Genomic DNA, 17,670 nt, shown 5'->3' with positions numbered 1-17,670 from the left:
TGGTGGTGGTGTTGTAGTGGTTGGTGGTGTTGTTATAGTGGTGGTTGGTGGTGGTGTTGTAGTGGTTGGTGGTTTTGTTGTGGTTGGAGGTACTGTTATAATGGTTTGTGTTGTTGTTGTTGTGGTCGAAGGAGCTGTTGTAGTGGTTGGTGGTACAGGTGTTGTGGTTGGGGGTGTTGTTGTAGTGGTGGTTGGAGGTGCTGTTGTAGTGGTTGTTGGTGTTGTTGTAGCGGTTGGTGGTTGTGTTGTAGTGGTGGTTGGACGTGCTGTTGTAGTGGTTGTTGGTGGTGTTGTAGTGGTTGGTGGTGTTCTTGTAATGGTGGTTGGAGGTGCTGTTGTCGTGGTTGGTGGTGTTGTTATAGTGGTGGTTGGTAATTTTGTAGTAGTTGGTGGTGTTGTTGTAGCGGTTGGTGGAGCTGTTGTCTTGGTTGTTGTAATGGTGGTTGGTGTTGTTGTAGTGGTTGGTGGTGTTGTTGTGGCTGGAGGTGCTGTTCTATTGGTTGTTGGTGTTGTTATAGTGGTGGTTGGTAATGTTGTAGTGGTTGGGGGTGTTGATGTGGCTGGGGGTGCTGTTGTAGTGGTCAGAGGTGTTATGGTAGTGGTTTGTGTTGTCATCAAAGGTGCTGTTGCAGTGGGTGGTGTTGTCATTGTCATGGTTGGAAGTTCTGTTGTAGTGGTCGGTGGTGGTGTAGCGGTTGGTGGTGTTGTTGTAGTGCTTGGTGGTGGTGTTGTAGTGGTGGTTGGAGTTGCTGTTGTAGTGGTTGTTGGTGTTGTTGTAACGGTAGTTGGTAATGTTGTAAGGGTAGGTGTTGTTGTAGTGGTGGTTAGTGTTGTTGTAGTGGTGGTTGTTGTGGTGGTTGAAGGTGTTGTTGTAGTTGTTGTTGGTGTTGTTGTAACTGTGGTTGGTGTTGTTGTAGTGGTTGGTGGTGGTGTTGTGGCTGGAGGTGCTGTTGTAGATGTTAGTGTTGTCGGTGTTGTTGTCGAAGGTGCTGTTGTAGTGGTTGGTGGTGTTCTAGTGGTTGGTGGTGTTGTTGTAGTGGTGGTTGAAGGTGTTGTTGTAGTTGTTGTTGGTGTTGTTGTAACTGTGGTTGGTGTTGTTGTAGTAGTTGGTGGTGTTGTTATAGTGGTGGTTGGTGGTGGTGTTGTAGTGGTTGGTGGTTTTGTTGTGGTTGGAGGTACTGTTATAATGGTTTGTGTTGTTGTTGTTGTGGTCGAAGGAGCTGTTGTAGTGGTTGGTGGTACAGGTGTTGTGGTTGGGGGTGTTGTTGTAGTGGTGGTTGGAGGTGCTGTTGTAGTGGTTGTTGGTGTTGTTGTAGCGGTTAATGGTTGTGTTGTAGTGGTGGTTGGAGGTGCTGTTGTAGTGGTTGTTGGTGGTGTTGTAGTGGTTGGTGGTGTTCTTGTAATGGTGGTTGGAGGTGCTGTTGTCGTGGTTGGTGGTGTTGTTATAGTGGTGGTTGGTAATTTTGTAGTGGTTGGTGGTGTTGTTGTAGCGGTTGGTGGAGCTGTTGTCGTGGTTGTTGTAATGGTGGTTGGTGTTGTTGTAGTGGTTGGTGGTGTTGTTGTGGCTGGAGGTGCTGTTCTATTGGTTGTTGGTGTTGTTATAGTGGTGGTTGGTAATGTTGTAGTGGTTGGGGGTTTTGATGTGGCTGGGGGTGCTGTTGTAGTGGTCAGAGGTGTCATGGTAGTGGTTTGTGTTGTCATCAAAGGTGCTGTTGCAGTGGGTGGTGTTGTCATTGTCGTGGTTGGAAGTTCTGTTGTAGTGGTCGGTGGTGGTGTAGCGGTTGGTGGTGTTGTTGTAGTGCTTGGTGGTGGTGTTGTAGTGGTGGTTGGAGTTGCTGTTGTAGTGGTTGTTGGTGTTGTTGTAACGGTAGTTGGTAATGTTGTAAGGGTAGGTGTTGTTGTAGTGGTGGTTAGTGTTGTTGTAGTGGTGGTTGTTGTGGTGGTTGAAGGTGTTGTTGTAGTTGTTGTTGGTGTTGTTGTAACTGTGGTTGGTGTTGTTGTAGTGGTTGGTGGTGGTGTTGTGGCTGGAGGTGCTGTTGTAGATGTTAGTGTTGTCGGTGTTGTTGTCGAAGGTGCTGTTGTAGTGGTTGGTGGTGTTCTAGTGGTTGGTGGTGTTGTTGTAGCGGTGGTTGAAGGTGTTGTTGTAGTTGTTGTTTGTGTTGTTGTAACTGTGGTTGGTGTTGTTGTAGTAGTTGGTGGTGTTGTTACAGTGGTGGTTGGTAATGTTGTAGTGGTTGGTGTTGTTGTTGTAGTGGTGGTGGTAGTGGTTGTTGGTGGTGTTGTTGTAGTGGTGGTTGGAGGTGCTGTTGTAGTGGTGGTTGTAGTGGTTGTTGGAGGTAATGTTGTAGTGGTTGTTGGTGTTGTTGTAATGGTTGTTGGTGTTGGTGTTGTTGTTGTGGCTGGAGGTGCTGTTGTAGTGGTGATTGGGGGTGCTGTTGTAATGGTTAGTGATGTCGTTGTCGTGGTCAAAGGTGCTGTTGTAGTGGTTGGAGGTGCTGTTGTAGTGGTGGTTGTAGTGGTGGTTGTAGTGGTTGTTGGTGGTGTTATAGTGGTTGGTGGTGTTGTTATAGTGTTGTTTGTTAATGTTGTAGTGGTTGGTGTTGTAGTAGTGGTTAGTGGTGTATTTGTAGTGATGAGTGGAGTTGCTGTTGTAGTGGTTGCTGGTGTTGTTGTTGTATTCAGTGACACTGTTGTAGTGCTTGTTGGTGCTTTTGTGGTGGTTGGAGGTGCTGTTGTAGTGGTTGGTGTTGTGAGTGTGGTTGTTGGTGGTGCTGTTGTAGTGGTTGGAGGTGCTGTTGTGGTGGTTGGAGATGCTGTTGCAGTGGTTGGTGGAGCTATTGTCATTGTCGGTGGTGCTGTTGTAGTGGTTGGTAGTGCTGTTGTAGTGGCCGGAGGTACTGTAGTAGTGGTTGAAGGTACAGTTGTTGTGGTTGGGGTTGTTGTGGTGGTTTGTGGTGCCACTGTGGTAGTCAGAGGTGCTTTTGTGCTGGTCAAAGGTGCTGTTGTAGTGGTTGGTGTTGTGAGTGTGGTTGTTGGTGGTGCTGTTGTAGTGGTCGGAGGTGCTGTTGTGGTGGTTGGAGATGCTGTTGCAGTGGTTGGTGGAGCTGTTGTCGTTGTCGGTGGTGCTGTTGTAGTGGTTGGTAGTGCTGTTGTAGTGGCTGGAGGTACTGTAGTAGTGGTTGGAGGTACAGTTGTTGTGGTTGTTGTTGTGGTGGTTTGTGGTGCCACTGTGGTAGTCGGAGGTGCTGTTGTAGTGGTTATTGGTGCTGTTGTGCTGGTCAAAGGTGCTGTTGTGGTAGTTTGTGCTGTGGTTGTGGTGGTCGGTGGTGCTGTTGTAGTGCTTGTTGGTGGTGCTGTTGTGGTGGCCGGAACTGCTGTTGTAGTGTTTGGTGTTGTGAGTGTGGTTGTCAGTGGTGCTGTTGTTGTGGTTGGTGGAGCTGTTGTGGTGGTCGGAGGTGCTGTTGTAGTTGGTGGTGGTGTCGTGGCGGTTGGAGCTGTTGTTGTAGTGGTTGGTGTTGTGAATGTGGTTGTCTGTGGTGCTGTTGTAATGGTCAGAGGTGCTGTTGTAGTGGTTGGAGGTACAGTTGTAGTGGTTGGGGTAGTCATTGTGGTTGTCAGAGGTACTGTTATGGTTATTTGTGGTGCCGCTGTGGTAGTCGCAGGTGCCGTTGTAGTGGTTGGTGGTGTTGTTGTGCTGGTCATAGGTCCTGTTGTGGTAGTTGGTGCTTTGGTTGTAGTGGTTGGTGGTGCTGATGTAGTGGTTGGTGGTGCTGTTGTTGTGGTCAGAGGCTCTGTGTTTGTAGTTGGTTCTGCCGTTGTGGTGGTCGGTGATGCTGTTGTAGTGCTTGTTGGTGCTTTTGTGGTGGTTGGTGGTGCTGTTGTTGTGGTCAGAGGCCCTGTGTTTGTAGTTGATGGTGTTGTTGTGGTGGTCAGTGGTGCTGTTGTGGTGGTTTGTGGGGCTGTTGTGGTGGTTTGTGGTGTGGTTGTGGTCGTCGAAGGTTCTGTTGTAGTGGTTGGTGGTGTTGTTGTGGTGGTCGGCGATGCTGTTGTAGTGGTTGGTAGTTCTGTTGTCATAGTTGGAGGTGTTGTTGTTGTGGATGTCGGATGTCCACTTGCAGTTGTTGGTAGTGCCGTTGTGGTGTTTGTTGCTCCTGTTGTAGTGGTGGTTGCTGGCGTTGTGCTTTGTGCTGTCGTCATGACTGTTGATGCAAAAGTTTATTCTTATTTTTTAAATAGTTTTGAAGAGCGCCATAAATTAGTTTGACTTCCCAGCCCTAACACAAACTTTTACTTCATCACTACAGTTTTCATGTTGTACTGTGCGTATTATAGTAGACTAAAGCAATGGAACCGCTTTACTAATTATCCCTTTCATGCATTAATTCTGACAACCTCCATATATGTATATTAAGGATTGCACATACATATAAAATATATTTTACTGTAAAAACCTTGGTTGGAACCATACTGAATTTAACTAGATAAACATAAATACACACACACACACACACACACACACACATATATATATATATACATATATATTACGGGTGCAACGATATTCGTATCGATATTGAACCGTTCGATACAGTGCTTTCGGTTCGGTACGCATATGTATCGAACAATACAACATTTGTAATTTATTTTATCAACTTTCCTTCTGACGATGCTGTCTGTGTGGAGCGCCTAGTGAATCTGCATTCGACTACTCCGCCTAGGCTGCACTGTCGAGCGCAGATCCACTGAGCGCTCCACACAGACAGCATAGTCAGAAGGAAGAGCGCAGGGCAAGCTAGCGAGACAGAAGTTAAGCTCTCCTTGCAACATGGCAAATTGAACCTCCCCCACCCTCATTGAGATCTGGCGTTTGGAATTATTTTGGTTTTCATGTGACGTATGACCCTGAAGGTAAGCGCGTCATGGACTAAAGTAAAACAGTATGTTGGATGTGCCACGCAATGCTCAATTACATGGGTGGGAGCTAGTGTGTTAGCGCAGTTAGCTCGTTAACGTGTTGGCCGTCTAGCCCCATGCACGGGGCTATCAGGGGTAGCTCGTTAACGGAGATTTGCCGTGTTGTGGCGTTAAGGTCATTTTAACGAGGTGAACCTGAAAGCACTAGTGAGAACACAACGAATATGACTGCACATTTACGCCGACATCATCCTAGTGCAAAGACAAAAACAACAAGCAAGCATGCTACAAACTTTACCCGAGTCATTTAGACAGCCGTTAGCACATGATTCTCCTTATGGGGACCTGATATGTTTAATATGCTGCTGAGAATATAGCCCAGAAGAAGCGGATAGTATAGCTTTTATTTTAGAAAGAGCCATTTCTCTGTAATAAACTCTCTTTTCCAAAGATGAGTGATTCCTCAATCAGATACAGGGCTCGCAATATCGCTAGCCCGACGTCCAGGGGCTAGCGATTTTTTCCAGTCGGGTACCAAAATCTATCTCTGCCCTGCCCGTCGGGCTATTGTAGGAAGTAAAAATATATGTCAATGCTTTTGCATTCTTTCAGAAATGCAGCTGGGTAACTATGTCATTGGCATCGGTGAGCCACTGTCAATTTGTGACATATAGAAATCGCGTTTGAATTTGCGCTTGTTTTTTTGCTTTCACTTTGCAATCGCGTGAACTGTGTATAGAGAGCGACAGCACTGATTGGTGAGTGATGATAATTTGTGCACCAATTCCTCTGACATCATCTTATTAATCGTTAGCTTACTATGCAAATATGACAAGTGAAATCTCCCGCAGCAAGCTTAAACATGTGAGAGGTTGATCGCGCAGAGAATCGCTGAGCTTATGTGAGTGCGTGTGTAAAAGCAGCAGGATATATATTTCAGTTCTGCTGAGCCAAATAAGACAGGTCAGGGTGAAGAAGTGACAGCCAAAGAAAAGCTTACCACAAAACGGAAAAGTTATGACAAATCAGACTATAAGGCAAAAAGAAAGTGCAGCTTTATGGTTTCATGGACAAAAGAATTTCTGTGGCTGCGATATGACGAGCTAAATAATCAGGGGTGCACATAAGTGGTCCGCAGGTGCGCATTCGCTGTCAAAATAAATATATATATATATATATATATATATATATATATATGAAGAGAGAGAGTATGCATAGTATGCCGCTGGGACTGGATCACCGAAGGCTCGTTGCACCCCACAGTCAGGCAGCAGTTCCTCCAACTGTGGACTAAGCAGACAATTGTAGGCACCTGTGAGGTGTGGGCTTACACACGTTTCTTTTTCTCCTGCTCACCTTTTGTGCGTCGTTCTTTTGTCTCTGCACTCACTATCCCCTTTAACAAGTAAGCCTGGCGGCTGATAGGCCACCTCGGGGAACGCCCCCACCTCACAGGTGCCTACAATTGTCTGCTTAGTCCACAGTGGATTAGAAGAATATTGTGCAACAACACTAAAATACATAATATAAATATGAGGATAAAACCATGCAATATAAATATCACAATCAAATCATGCAAATGAAATCAACACTATGTACCAGTACACAGATTGATAAAACATAAAAACACAGATTTCCACTGTGTGACATTTACTCGCACTGTTGTAACTGGAGCCTCGTCGTCTTGTCTCTCTTTATACTGTACTGTTTATAGCGGAGATGACAATAAAGTTTACTTTGACTTCAGCACAGCAGCAAGCAGGCGCACCAAGGGCTCTCGCGTTCACTTTGTAGAGTTTCGAAAAAACATCGGTGCAAATTATAAGTCTGTATCATAATGTCTGGTGTTTTCGTGTTTGTTGGTTTGTTTTTATTTTGTTTTATTGTGCGAGTTGGTTATTAGATGCTGCTCCAGCCAGCCAGTAAATCCCCTGCCAACCCGCTACTGGAGGTTGTCATAATTCATCCATGACAGGGTTAAATAACAATAATTGCAATGAAAATAACGTTGAAAGACCAGTGGGTGGCAGGGTATAGAGTGACACATGAGTGTCCAATGTAGTAGTTTATGTGCATGTATACATTCAACACTAACACAAATACAAGGAAACAGTCTTTGAATAGCTGTTCACGGTAGTGACCACTATGCGTGAAAGGGTTAATAATACCCTCTATATTATAATTTGATATGTTTGCTCCATGTATAATTTTAACTACTTCCTTTATTTTATTTTAATGTATAAATGCCACAAGAAATTGTCTACCAGTCATATTAAACAATGCTGATCAGTCTTTTTACCATTTTATTTATATGGAATCTTTTGGTTTTCTTTGCACTTCCCTTTCGTCTCCATGGATATTGTCCAAAATGTATTATCCAGAATGCAATCTAGAGCTGTTGATCCATCCATCTCTGACCCAATTTACTAAGGTACTGTATTATTTTATACATGTAACCTAAATGTGCATTGGGTATGATACTTTCTTCTAGCTCTAGTGCATGTACTTACCCTGTCGTTACTCAGTACTTTGAAATGGCTAACAGCTAAACAACAATTCAGTCCAGGTTTGAGCTTATTTGTGGAAATATGGAATAAATATGGAAGTCGTCTGGACAGTTGACATTTTGTTTTTATGAGAATATTAATTATTTTTTGAGGATGCACTGAAAGCATGCAGTTATCCTGGAACATTTATTTACTTTAAAATAAATATAATTTAGTTCTTACTATCCCACAAACAATGATACAGATATGACTTGTAATAACTACTTACTCTGTGCTGCATGAAAATGTCCAAGCAGTATTATCCAGCAAATAATTTTTCTTTCCATGATGGTTGTAGTTACTTCTCACTGCTCTCAGCACAGACTGTTTTTATGTCTGATTGTGCCTTGTACTTAGATCATGAAATGCTCCTCCCTCCACTATTCAAAGGAATGTTTAAGGATTTGTGACAGAGACAACGTTCATAGAAACTGAAAAAAATAGGTATGTGCACGGGAAAATACATATCTGTGTAATGTAGGACAAATTCATTTTTACTTTTCAATTATTTATTAATATTATCACACACTTACACTATAGGCCTTGCAGCATCATAGGGTGGCAGTCCAGTTTCAACAGTAAATGTCATTACAATCTCTACAAGTTTAACTTAGTTTGCCGTATCTGGTAGTGTCTGATTTGTAGCGTCTTCATGATCTTATTAAGTAAAATTCTCATTCTTATTGTAGGCTATGAATGGAAGCACTCTGTAGGAGTACATCACTTAGTGTTTATGAGTCATAGGCAAAGGGTTGTATTTGAATTTAACAAAGACACAATTAGTAACACAAAACAGAATATAAATTGTGAATTGTAGATTAGATTTAAGAAATCCCAACAGTTTGTGTACATGCTGTCAAATTAGTTGTTTTATTTTGACCTTACTGCTGGTGGGTGGGTATAAAATGAAACTGAAAGTACGCAGCTAAAGCTAATTCCTAAACCCAGAATTTTGAAAGCACAACTGGGTTAATGTGTTAGTGCTGTCAGCCAACTAAAATGCCATTGCAGTTAGCAACTAAAGCTATTCGTGTGGCAGTCAAACAGGTTTTTCATTGTGTGCTGGGATTTTTCCTTTCATAATGACTTTTAATCAGATAGAAAGTTTGTTACAATCAACTTTGTTAATTCTATCTGTTTTCTTTTATTTATAGCTACATTCATTCCGTGATGTGCCAAGTGTGTTCAGTTGGTGAACCAGTTTAGCACCCAGACTCTTCAACTACAAACAATGATCAAATAAACTCAATTATACTTATCTAACTAACCTACTCTGAGTTAATGCTGATTTTGTTCTCATCTTTGGTAAGGAGAGGTCGGAGGAAGGATGACCACAACTGGATCAGAAGATGCACTTATCCCCATGTACTGTGTTGATTACAATCACAGAACAGGAAAGCAGCATCCCCTGGGCATTCAGTGAAAGTACAATGTAAATCTTTCTGAGTTAACCCCATCTAACATGGCAAAAATGAGCAGGGAGGACAATGAAAAACATGCAACCAATTTGCAGGTTCAAAGGTCAGGCTGGGTCAGTCCGTCTAGTGTCTCTGGAACCTTCAATGTCTTGAGTCCAAGCTTCAGAACTGCTGATTTCGCAGAAGACAAAAGGGAAGAGAAAGCTTTTTTCCACATACGTGATTTAAAACAGAGTTTAAACCTTGAACTTTAAAATCATTTCACTTTTTAAAGTTGCATCTTTTCTATAACAGAGAGAAAATTCCACCACATTTAAACATTTGGTCAGACGTGATAATAATTTACTACATGTTTCATTTAGTTTAAATACTCTTACTTCAGTTACACATACACGTTTCATTAAGAATAAAAATGCTTTATTATTGGAAAATAGGGAAAATCTCTGTTTTAGCACTTTGATCATTTTTATTCACATAAGGCTCTCAGCTATGATGAGAAAGGTCAGACAGGGACAACTTCAGTCTTATCAAACTCGCGTTTGATCCACGATGTGAAGTTGAAACAAAGTTGGTGAACTGGTGTGCTTATTTCTCAAATTATATGAATGTTTCTAAACTTGTTTTTCTAATACTCATTTTATTAATTTACTGTAAGTAAATAATAAATTGGACTGATAATTCATGTTAGAACATATATTAATATTTAGGATACAGTGTAGATTTATAGGCTGAAATCAAAATGGTGGAACATGTGTTGACGGTAAAGAAAAAGTAAACATATGTTTTATGTCATGGCCCCCGTGTCTACCCGGGTGGCTCTGCAAGGCTACATGTTTTGTTTTGGTTTTGCTCTCTCTCTCTCATTGCTCTGCCTGGGTGGTGCTCACTGTTATCTTCTGCTTCTTTGGCCCATGCTCCTGCTCATAATCACACACCGGTGATACATCATGTTCTCGGGCAACTTCTTAAGGCACTGGCTCTGAGCTGGACTTTGAGTTTTGATACGTTAGTGTAAATCCAGCTTGGTGAATTCTAGTATGTTCATGTGTGTACCTATTCATGACTCTGTGCTTAGACTCCCCGAACCTTGGAACCTTAAGCGTGGATTTGGGCAGTTTGAAGTGGCATGTGTGGGATCTCTCAAACAGAGCGAACGAGTGAGAAGGATCGGTTCCTCTTCCTCGAATCTTTCCTGTGGACCACTGGAACCCCTGGCTTTCCCCCACCTATGTTCTGCACCTGGTGTTTTTGTGTAAATAAAAGAACTTTTAACTTGTGATTCTAGTCTGTGCCTGAGTCTGATCCGCTTGCCGCAACAATTCAAGTAATAGACTGTATGTCATGGTTACATCATATCGTAAATATGTTAAAATAAATAAGAAGCCATACTGGCTCGGACGTCACCCGGATTAACAAGGTTCATGTCAGGTGTTGAGGAACCAAGGCACCCTGATGAGAAGTGGACTACTGGAACAAGATGGGGAAGAGTGTCACAGAACACGGAGTGTTCAGGTAACAGGACCCCAAAAGCGGACTCAGTACAAGTTTTATTTAACTGAGGAATATTTTTAACACAGCTAAGGAAATGAAAAACTAAGGCTCATGCCACGGGGGTAAACGAGGAGCGTGGAGCCCAGGAGCGCCGTAATCGGGACTGTGGGGAAACTGCAACAGAAAGGGGAGACACAGTTAACAGCACGCAGGTTGTCAAGAAATGAACAGCTAGACTTCATAAGTTGCCGAGGCTTACAGGTAGAGCAGGACCGTGGAGCTTGGAGGGGAGAGGCGCCCGTGAAGGGAATCCTAGGGAGGGAGGCAGTCAGGCAGGAGGACAGGCAGGCCACAGGCTTCCACGCCGAATGCTGGTCACACTGGGAGGAGACTTACGGACTGGCGAGGAGAAGCCGTCAGAGCTGGCTGAAGTAGTCCTCCGGTGATTGCCTCAGATGAGACGCAGGTGGTTAGGAGGCGGCCCAGCCCAAGGGTGTGGCCACCGCAGCCTCCCACGGCTCCCTGGATGCCGAGCCACGGGCTGTGACAAAGGGACGAAAATAGGGTGCTGTTGGAATGCTACTAGGCAAGTAGCCCCAGCAGAACAGGTTACATGAATTGGAGCACTAGGTGGAGTGACTCCCAAGCTAGGCAAGTAGCTGCAGCACATCCCGGAAACAACATCCGAGCTGTCAGTCCAGAAAAGTGCAGTCCTAGGAACAGTAAAGATAGTGTGCAGGACGCTCAAGCTCCCAGGCCTCTGATAGAGGACCTGAGCCTGAAGGATAGACTGCCCGCAGGGGTAAGAGGGGAATATATCTTCCATCCATCCATCCATCCATCCATTTGCTTCCGCTTATCCTTTTCAGGGTCGCGGGGGGCGCTGGAGCCTATCTCAGCTGTCATAGGGCGAGAGGCGGGGTACACCCTGGACAGGTCGGCAGTCTGTCGCAGGGCTAACACACAGAGACAGACAACCATTCGCACTCACATTCACTCCCGCATTCACACCTATGGGCAATTTAGATTGTTCAATTAACCTATCCCCACAAAGTGCATGTCTTTGGACTGTGGGAGGAATCTTTTTTTAATTATATACATAAATGACCCCTTCTGTTTACCTAACTAACAATTTGGTCTATGGAAGTGTTGCATGCAGAGGGTTGGATAGTGTTCTGCTGTCTGCATTTCAGCATTATTAGTTGACACTTGGTGTTGTTTATGATATCTAATAGTTATATTTCAGAACTAGGGAACAGCAGCATGACCATTTCAACAAGAATGCTTACTTACAACACTATTTCCAAATCAATCATGGGAAGTAGTGTGCAAACAAGGTTCAAAATCATGGTTACACAAACATGGGCACATCCTCAGTGCTTTTGAATTCCATAAGACCTGGGACAACCAAACTGTCGTGAAACACATCAAAGATAGCTTTGCTAAACCCATTTGAGAGGATGTCAAGCAAAATACTAATGTTTATTGATACTGTGTGTATTCGTGTAATGAGTGTTACAAAATGAAGAAGCCAAAGATATAAATCATTATTATTTAAAACATGAAATACACCAGTAGCGTTTTAAGGTCTGTGATACACTGAACAGAAGAAGTCACGTTAAAGGTGACGACCCTGGCACAAGCAGTGATGAATAAAATGATACTGGCACCAAGTGGATTGCCAGGAGTGTTGGTAAAAGGTGAAGAGCAAAGCAAGGAAGTGATGGGAGCAGCATTTGTGATCAAGCCTACATGGCAAGAAGTGATTACATCCCTACCATGTGTGTATGTGTTATGTGTTAGTCCCCATAGTGAAATAGTTTCTCTGCATTTAACCCATTCACCCAGTGAAGCAGTGGGCAACCACCAGTGCAGCGCCCGAGGAGCAGTGTGTAGGGACGGTACCTTGCTCAGGGGTACCTCAGGGTAGCCGTTCAGTGGAGTCGAAACCCTGACCTTTCGATCATGGGGCCACCACTCTACCTACTGAGCTATCCCTGCCCTTTAACCCTTTAGAGCCGGTCGGAGCGGGCACGCTCTGTTTTGCGTAACTATTTTTAAATCCCGGTAGCTCTGCAACCACGTAAGCTAGCGCAATAATTTCTTTTGCATATGAAACCGGAGGAGTTGTACTTACATCTTATGCCATCAGCTTGTCCTCGGTCACGGTTTCCTTCCACTTAAAGCTTTGCAAAAACTGCATAAAAAGCACTTGCAGCAACAAAAACATAATATTCCAGAAACACGCTGTGCCGATCCGATCAGCTGTTCATAACACTTCCTACGTTGGAATAGACGTCAGCGCGAACTTTTGCATGTCCGCCATTACCTGCCCGAAACCGGAAGTGACGTCATTTTCGCGGAAATGTAGTTCTTTTTACCATCAGGGCCTGAGGGCCTATACTGGTCTTTTTAAGAGTTATCTTTGACTTTATGACTTTCTGTGTCGTTTCTGGGATGCTTAGGACTCATATTGCACTGCTGGAAATAGTTTATTTTGATGCATATGCTGCTTTTTTTGCAAATTTGCAGTATAATATTTATTTTCGTTTTTCCTGCAGTATATAAAAATTGGTATATTTCAAAAATAGAACTATGAAGACACTCAAAATAAATTTCCTGTGGTAGGAAACTATTTTGTGCAACTTTCTTGTATTTACAGTTTTGAGGGATAAGCCTCTTAAATTTCTCTAACTAGAAATATATGTTAAAAAAGCAAAAACGATTTTCAGTTTTTTTGTAGTTTATTGCACTTTTTTGCAATTTATGTAATTACTATGCACTTAATGAATACATATTATTAAAATCTGGGCTATAATTGTTGTATTGATGTATAGCAACTTGAAATGCTCCCAAAAATGGCACCACACCATGTAAAAATATAATATAAGCTCTGGCGGACTTGGTTCTATGGTAGGTCTTAAAGGGTTAACCATGAGTGTTAATGATGAAGATTACTCTTCATATTTAACTCTAATGGCATCTCTTTCTGGCAGTTCTTCAGATGATAAGCATTTTAATCAAGCTATTATTGTGAGCTTGGAGAGTCACATGTGAGCAGCAAACCCACAGAATTTGAGTTTGATTATAGCTTTCCAGAAATGTCAAATCAACATAAAACTTTGGCTTTAAACCTCTGTGATGAGTATGACACATAAATTGCATTAACTGGTTATCCATGACCGGTTTCTCAAATTCTGTAACATGATTACGTGGTTGATGTATTTAATTTTGTGTTTTATTTTCAGTTTTTAGTGCAGAAAAAGTGCCAGTTCAACAGATACTGCTGGAGCAAAATTAGCAAAAAAAACAGCAGTGCAAATTTAATATAAAACACGCTGCTGTGCAGAAGGAAGCCTTGCATGTCTCCAAAGGATATCTTATGATCACAACTTGATGATCTGTATACAATTCTCAGGTAAATTAGGCAAAAATGAGGAAGATGTTGATTTAGGTGGATGATCTTTTCATCTATCTCATCTAGCAACAGAAGAGCTGCTGAGCAGATGGTTGTTACCTTCTGGAGAGATTTTTTTTCCAGGATGCAGAAAGTAATTGGCAATTTAGTTTACAATAAACACATTTCTGAAATTTTTATATTACATAACATACTTGTATAACGGTGACTACACAGCTTCCATTGCTCCTTAAGTATCCTCTCAGTTGTAATAACATTTTTACATAGTTCCTTGAGACTGTTGAAAGATGAAACGCATGAGTTACTAAAGTGAAAGGAAGAAGCAATTGTGTTGACGGGTATCTTTTGTAACTGGGAGGTTGAGGATCAGACGTCTTGGAGTTGCCTGCCACCACTAACGTTCTGAAGTTTCAATTGTCTTTATTTGCAAATCATTCACTATAAATAAACACAATGAACTTAGACATCGTGTCTGCATTTTGTGTCCATTCAGGAAAACAACTCAGACATGACACATTGGCAATTTATTTAGGCCAAGTGAGATAATATAAAGATACCTTAAAGCATATTGTTTTCATTTTCTGTTTTGCAGAATAAGAAGGACTTTCCAAATTACGGAAGATATTGGCCTTTGCAACAAGAGCAACTATGGTGCCACCTACTGACTTTTTCCCAGCACGCTCCATTGAGTTATTCATAGAGGAGATGACTGCTTTTCTACAGTAGTTTCCCTCTTGGCGACACGTTTGTTAACTGCATTAGGTTGCCAGTGACCTTTCATTATTGCATTACGTAACACTTCCAGGTCTGACAGAGTATGAACACATTATGCTGTATGAGTTTTTCGTGTTTCTCTTTTGTCTTAGTCTCGCTTGGAAAAATAAAAATGCATGACCATACTTTTCCTTACTGTGTATTGCTGCCTGAAATTGCGCATTAACTTGTCAAGGTTTTAATATTTCCAAATTCGCCTGCCTCAGTCAAGTTCCTTGTCAAATAAACATAATGTATAATCTATAATGTAGCTCATTCAGTGAATCCAAAAAGTTAAAAATATTTATGTGTCTTCATACAACTCTGAGTTTAGTCTTTCAAGTAAGTATATAATAGTTTGGCTGAAGCCATCAACACAGCAATGCAGGTCCAAGCGCCACCTAATCAACTTGCAGTTGCCATCAAAATGAATCTTAAGAGATCAGAAAGCGTTACAGTCCAGCATGTTTATTCACATTATTTAGTAGCAAATTATAGTGACCTCTATTTAAACACAAATTTGATTGATGAAAATTATGTGCATGTACTTCAACAACACCACACCTCAGTGGCATAAATGATATTTTTCCACACTACATTTACCATGCACAATTGATGTTATAGATTACAATTACGATGCAAAATAATAGATTAAACAACTCAGCAGTATATACATTAGAAGACATGTAAATTAATGTACTATGAATCAGAAATATACTTAAACAAGGCAATTTCTGTTTTTTGTTGTTCATTTACCTTATGTTAATCATACATATTACCTTCAGTAATGCTTTGAATGAAGGGCCTTTAATTATACTCGAGTCTTTTTATATGTTATGTTATTACCTTTAATCGCAAGGTGACCATTTCCTTCAAACCAGTTTGTCATGTAGCGCGGTATGGCAGGAGGGATTGGACCCAAACAAAGGAATGAACCAAGGGAGACATCCTTACTGCAGTATCAAAATATCTAAACATAAAACTAAAAAAAATAGAAACACATAACTCAAACTAGGAAACTATGCCAGGAACAGAGAACTAGAAATTACCAGAAGCACGGAGGAAAAACAAGCAATGTGGGGTAACGACGCAACAGCAGACGGAGAAAAACAAAGGCCCTAAATACAGAGGAGGAACGAGGGAATGAGACAAGAGGAGAGCACAGCTGGGAGTAATCACACATAACAAGACAGGGAAGAAGGAAAACTGAAAACACTGAACATGGGACAAGGAACTATCAAAATAAAACAGGAAACACACAGACCGAAACACGCAATGGATGATTTAGGAAGAAACACAGGGAGATTTTGAAATAAATATAACCACTTAGGCAAAATTATCATCTTTATAGCATAAACTCTACCAATGTGCATCAGGCACGTGCAGAGGTGGGGCTTGAGCACCCGCCCCTTCCCTGATGGGTGCCCAAAGTGCCCTTTTGATAAGGCAACTTTTAAAAAAAAATTATTATTTTTTTTTATGTGTGTGTGCGTGTGGAGTCTTGTCTGTGCCCCTCAACAATAATATTTAACTATTAATCACAGTTTTGCTAAATAAAAGGATCTGGCTTGCATCAGTCACATGATCACATTTAACCAATGATCGCCCTTGACGGCAGAACGCGCTGGTTACGAGACGAGAACGAGCTCACAAAGAGCACGCGCATTTTTAGCGGTCCGGAGCTGTAGGAGAAACACAAGTTAACTCAGAGACACAGACTGATGCGACAAAACCAGTAAGTAGGTGTACAGCGTACACTGTAGTGTGTAGCACACAGGAGTATTAGCTTATTACGTACACGTTGGTAAGCTGTCTTGTTGCAACTGACGAACTGAAACAAACGAGCGTGCTGTGTGTGCAACAGCGCGACAAACATTACCTGTCCTTTTATTAACTGCACAGGTAGTGCTGGTCACAGCTGCTGGCTACCTGTGTAAGGCTGTCATGGGTCTGTAGCTCTGTCACCGTTTTAGGGAACATATTTAGTTTTAAAGCAAGTTACAGGGCTTTTCCTGCCTTTCTGGAGGGATTATATTTCACTAAAAAACGATCTAATATGCATGTCCACATAATTATGCATTATTGTAATTATAATATATTAAAAAACACACACTGTATTTTAAAGAACATACATTAAGAAGCAGATTATATTAGATTTATATTTTAAATAAGCCAAAATTTGGATTTTACAGCAGTAAAATGATTGTATCTCTACAGTTTAAAAATGTAATAAGCTTTGCCCCTGCACAGAGTGGATAGTGAAACAAATGGAATCATCATAAATACATTATTTCATATTTATTACTCCCCCCTCCCCATTGCTTTATTATTGTAGCTCTAGTAATAAATAATAATGTAAGGATTCTGGATCAGCACCGTGATGCCCATAATATATACAGTATTCTGAAGAAGGTCTAAAATGTCACTGTGTGCGCGTGCATGTGTGTGTTTTATGTATATAGATTTTTTAAAAATTATTACTCATGATATAACATTGTCCAGACATGCCTGGTAAGGACATGAGGAGGAAACAGCAGGAGCTGTGTGAGGCTACTAAAGGCAGTGCTATAACATTTTTCTGTCATCATTTTATTTTAGATTAAGTGCAAGAGTTATTAGGTGTGGATAATTAGATTATAGTTTATTGCAATAACAAGTTGTGCCTTGTTCTCAGATAGACAGCAAGTGGAGAGTGATATATGAAATGATGGGATGGAAGGAAGAAGAGAAGCAAAGAGTGATTCACAGGCAGAGCCTAAATTATTTCTCACAGTTTTTTGTTGCCTTATGGTTCCAAGCGCTGTCACCAATCTTTGCATTTTGTTATTATCTCATGACACTTGTTTAATCAGCTACCATCTCTCCTATGGACTTTTTAATGTCTACAGTCTCAGATCAACACAGCCCTGCCCTTCCCATATTAGATTCTTGATGAATGTGTGTTGTTGTTATTCAACCTGGTTCAATGTGCCCCTTTTTAACTTTGAGCACCCGCCCCTTTAAACCTCTCTGCACGGCCCTGATGTGCATGTTCCAAAACTGTATACTTGACTGAAGCTCAGATATTAAGGGAGAGAAGTTAGAATTTAATAATAGAGAGGAATAGCACTTTGTAACCTGAATACCTCTT

The sequence above is a fragment of the Mchenga conophoros genome, linkage group LG17, assembly GCF_057382185.1.
Source record: "Mchenga conophoros isolate Kocher_MC1m ecotype Shallow Benthic linkage group LG17, M_conophoros_male_GT1.1, whole genome shotgun sequence".
Classification (NCBI taxonomy): domain Eukaryota; kingdom Metazoa; phylum Chordata; class Actinopteri; order Cichliformes; family Cichlidae; genus Mchenga; species Mchenga conophoros.
This window is presented reverse-complemented; position numbering follows the sequence as displayed.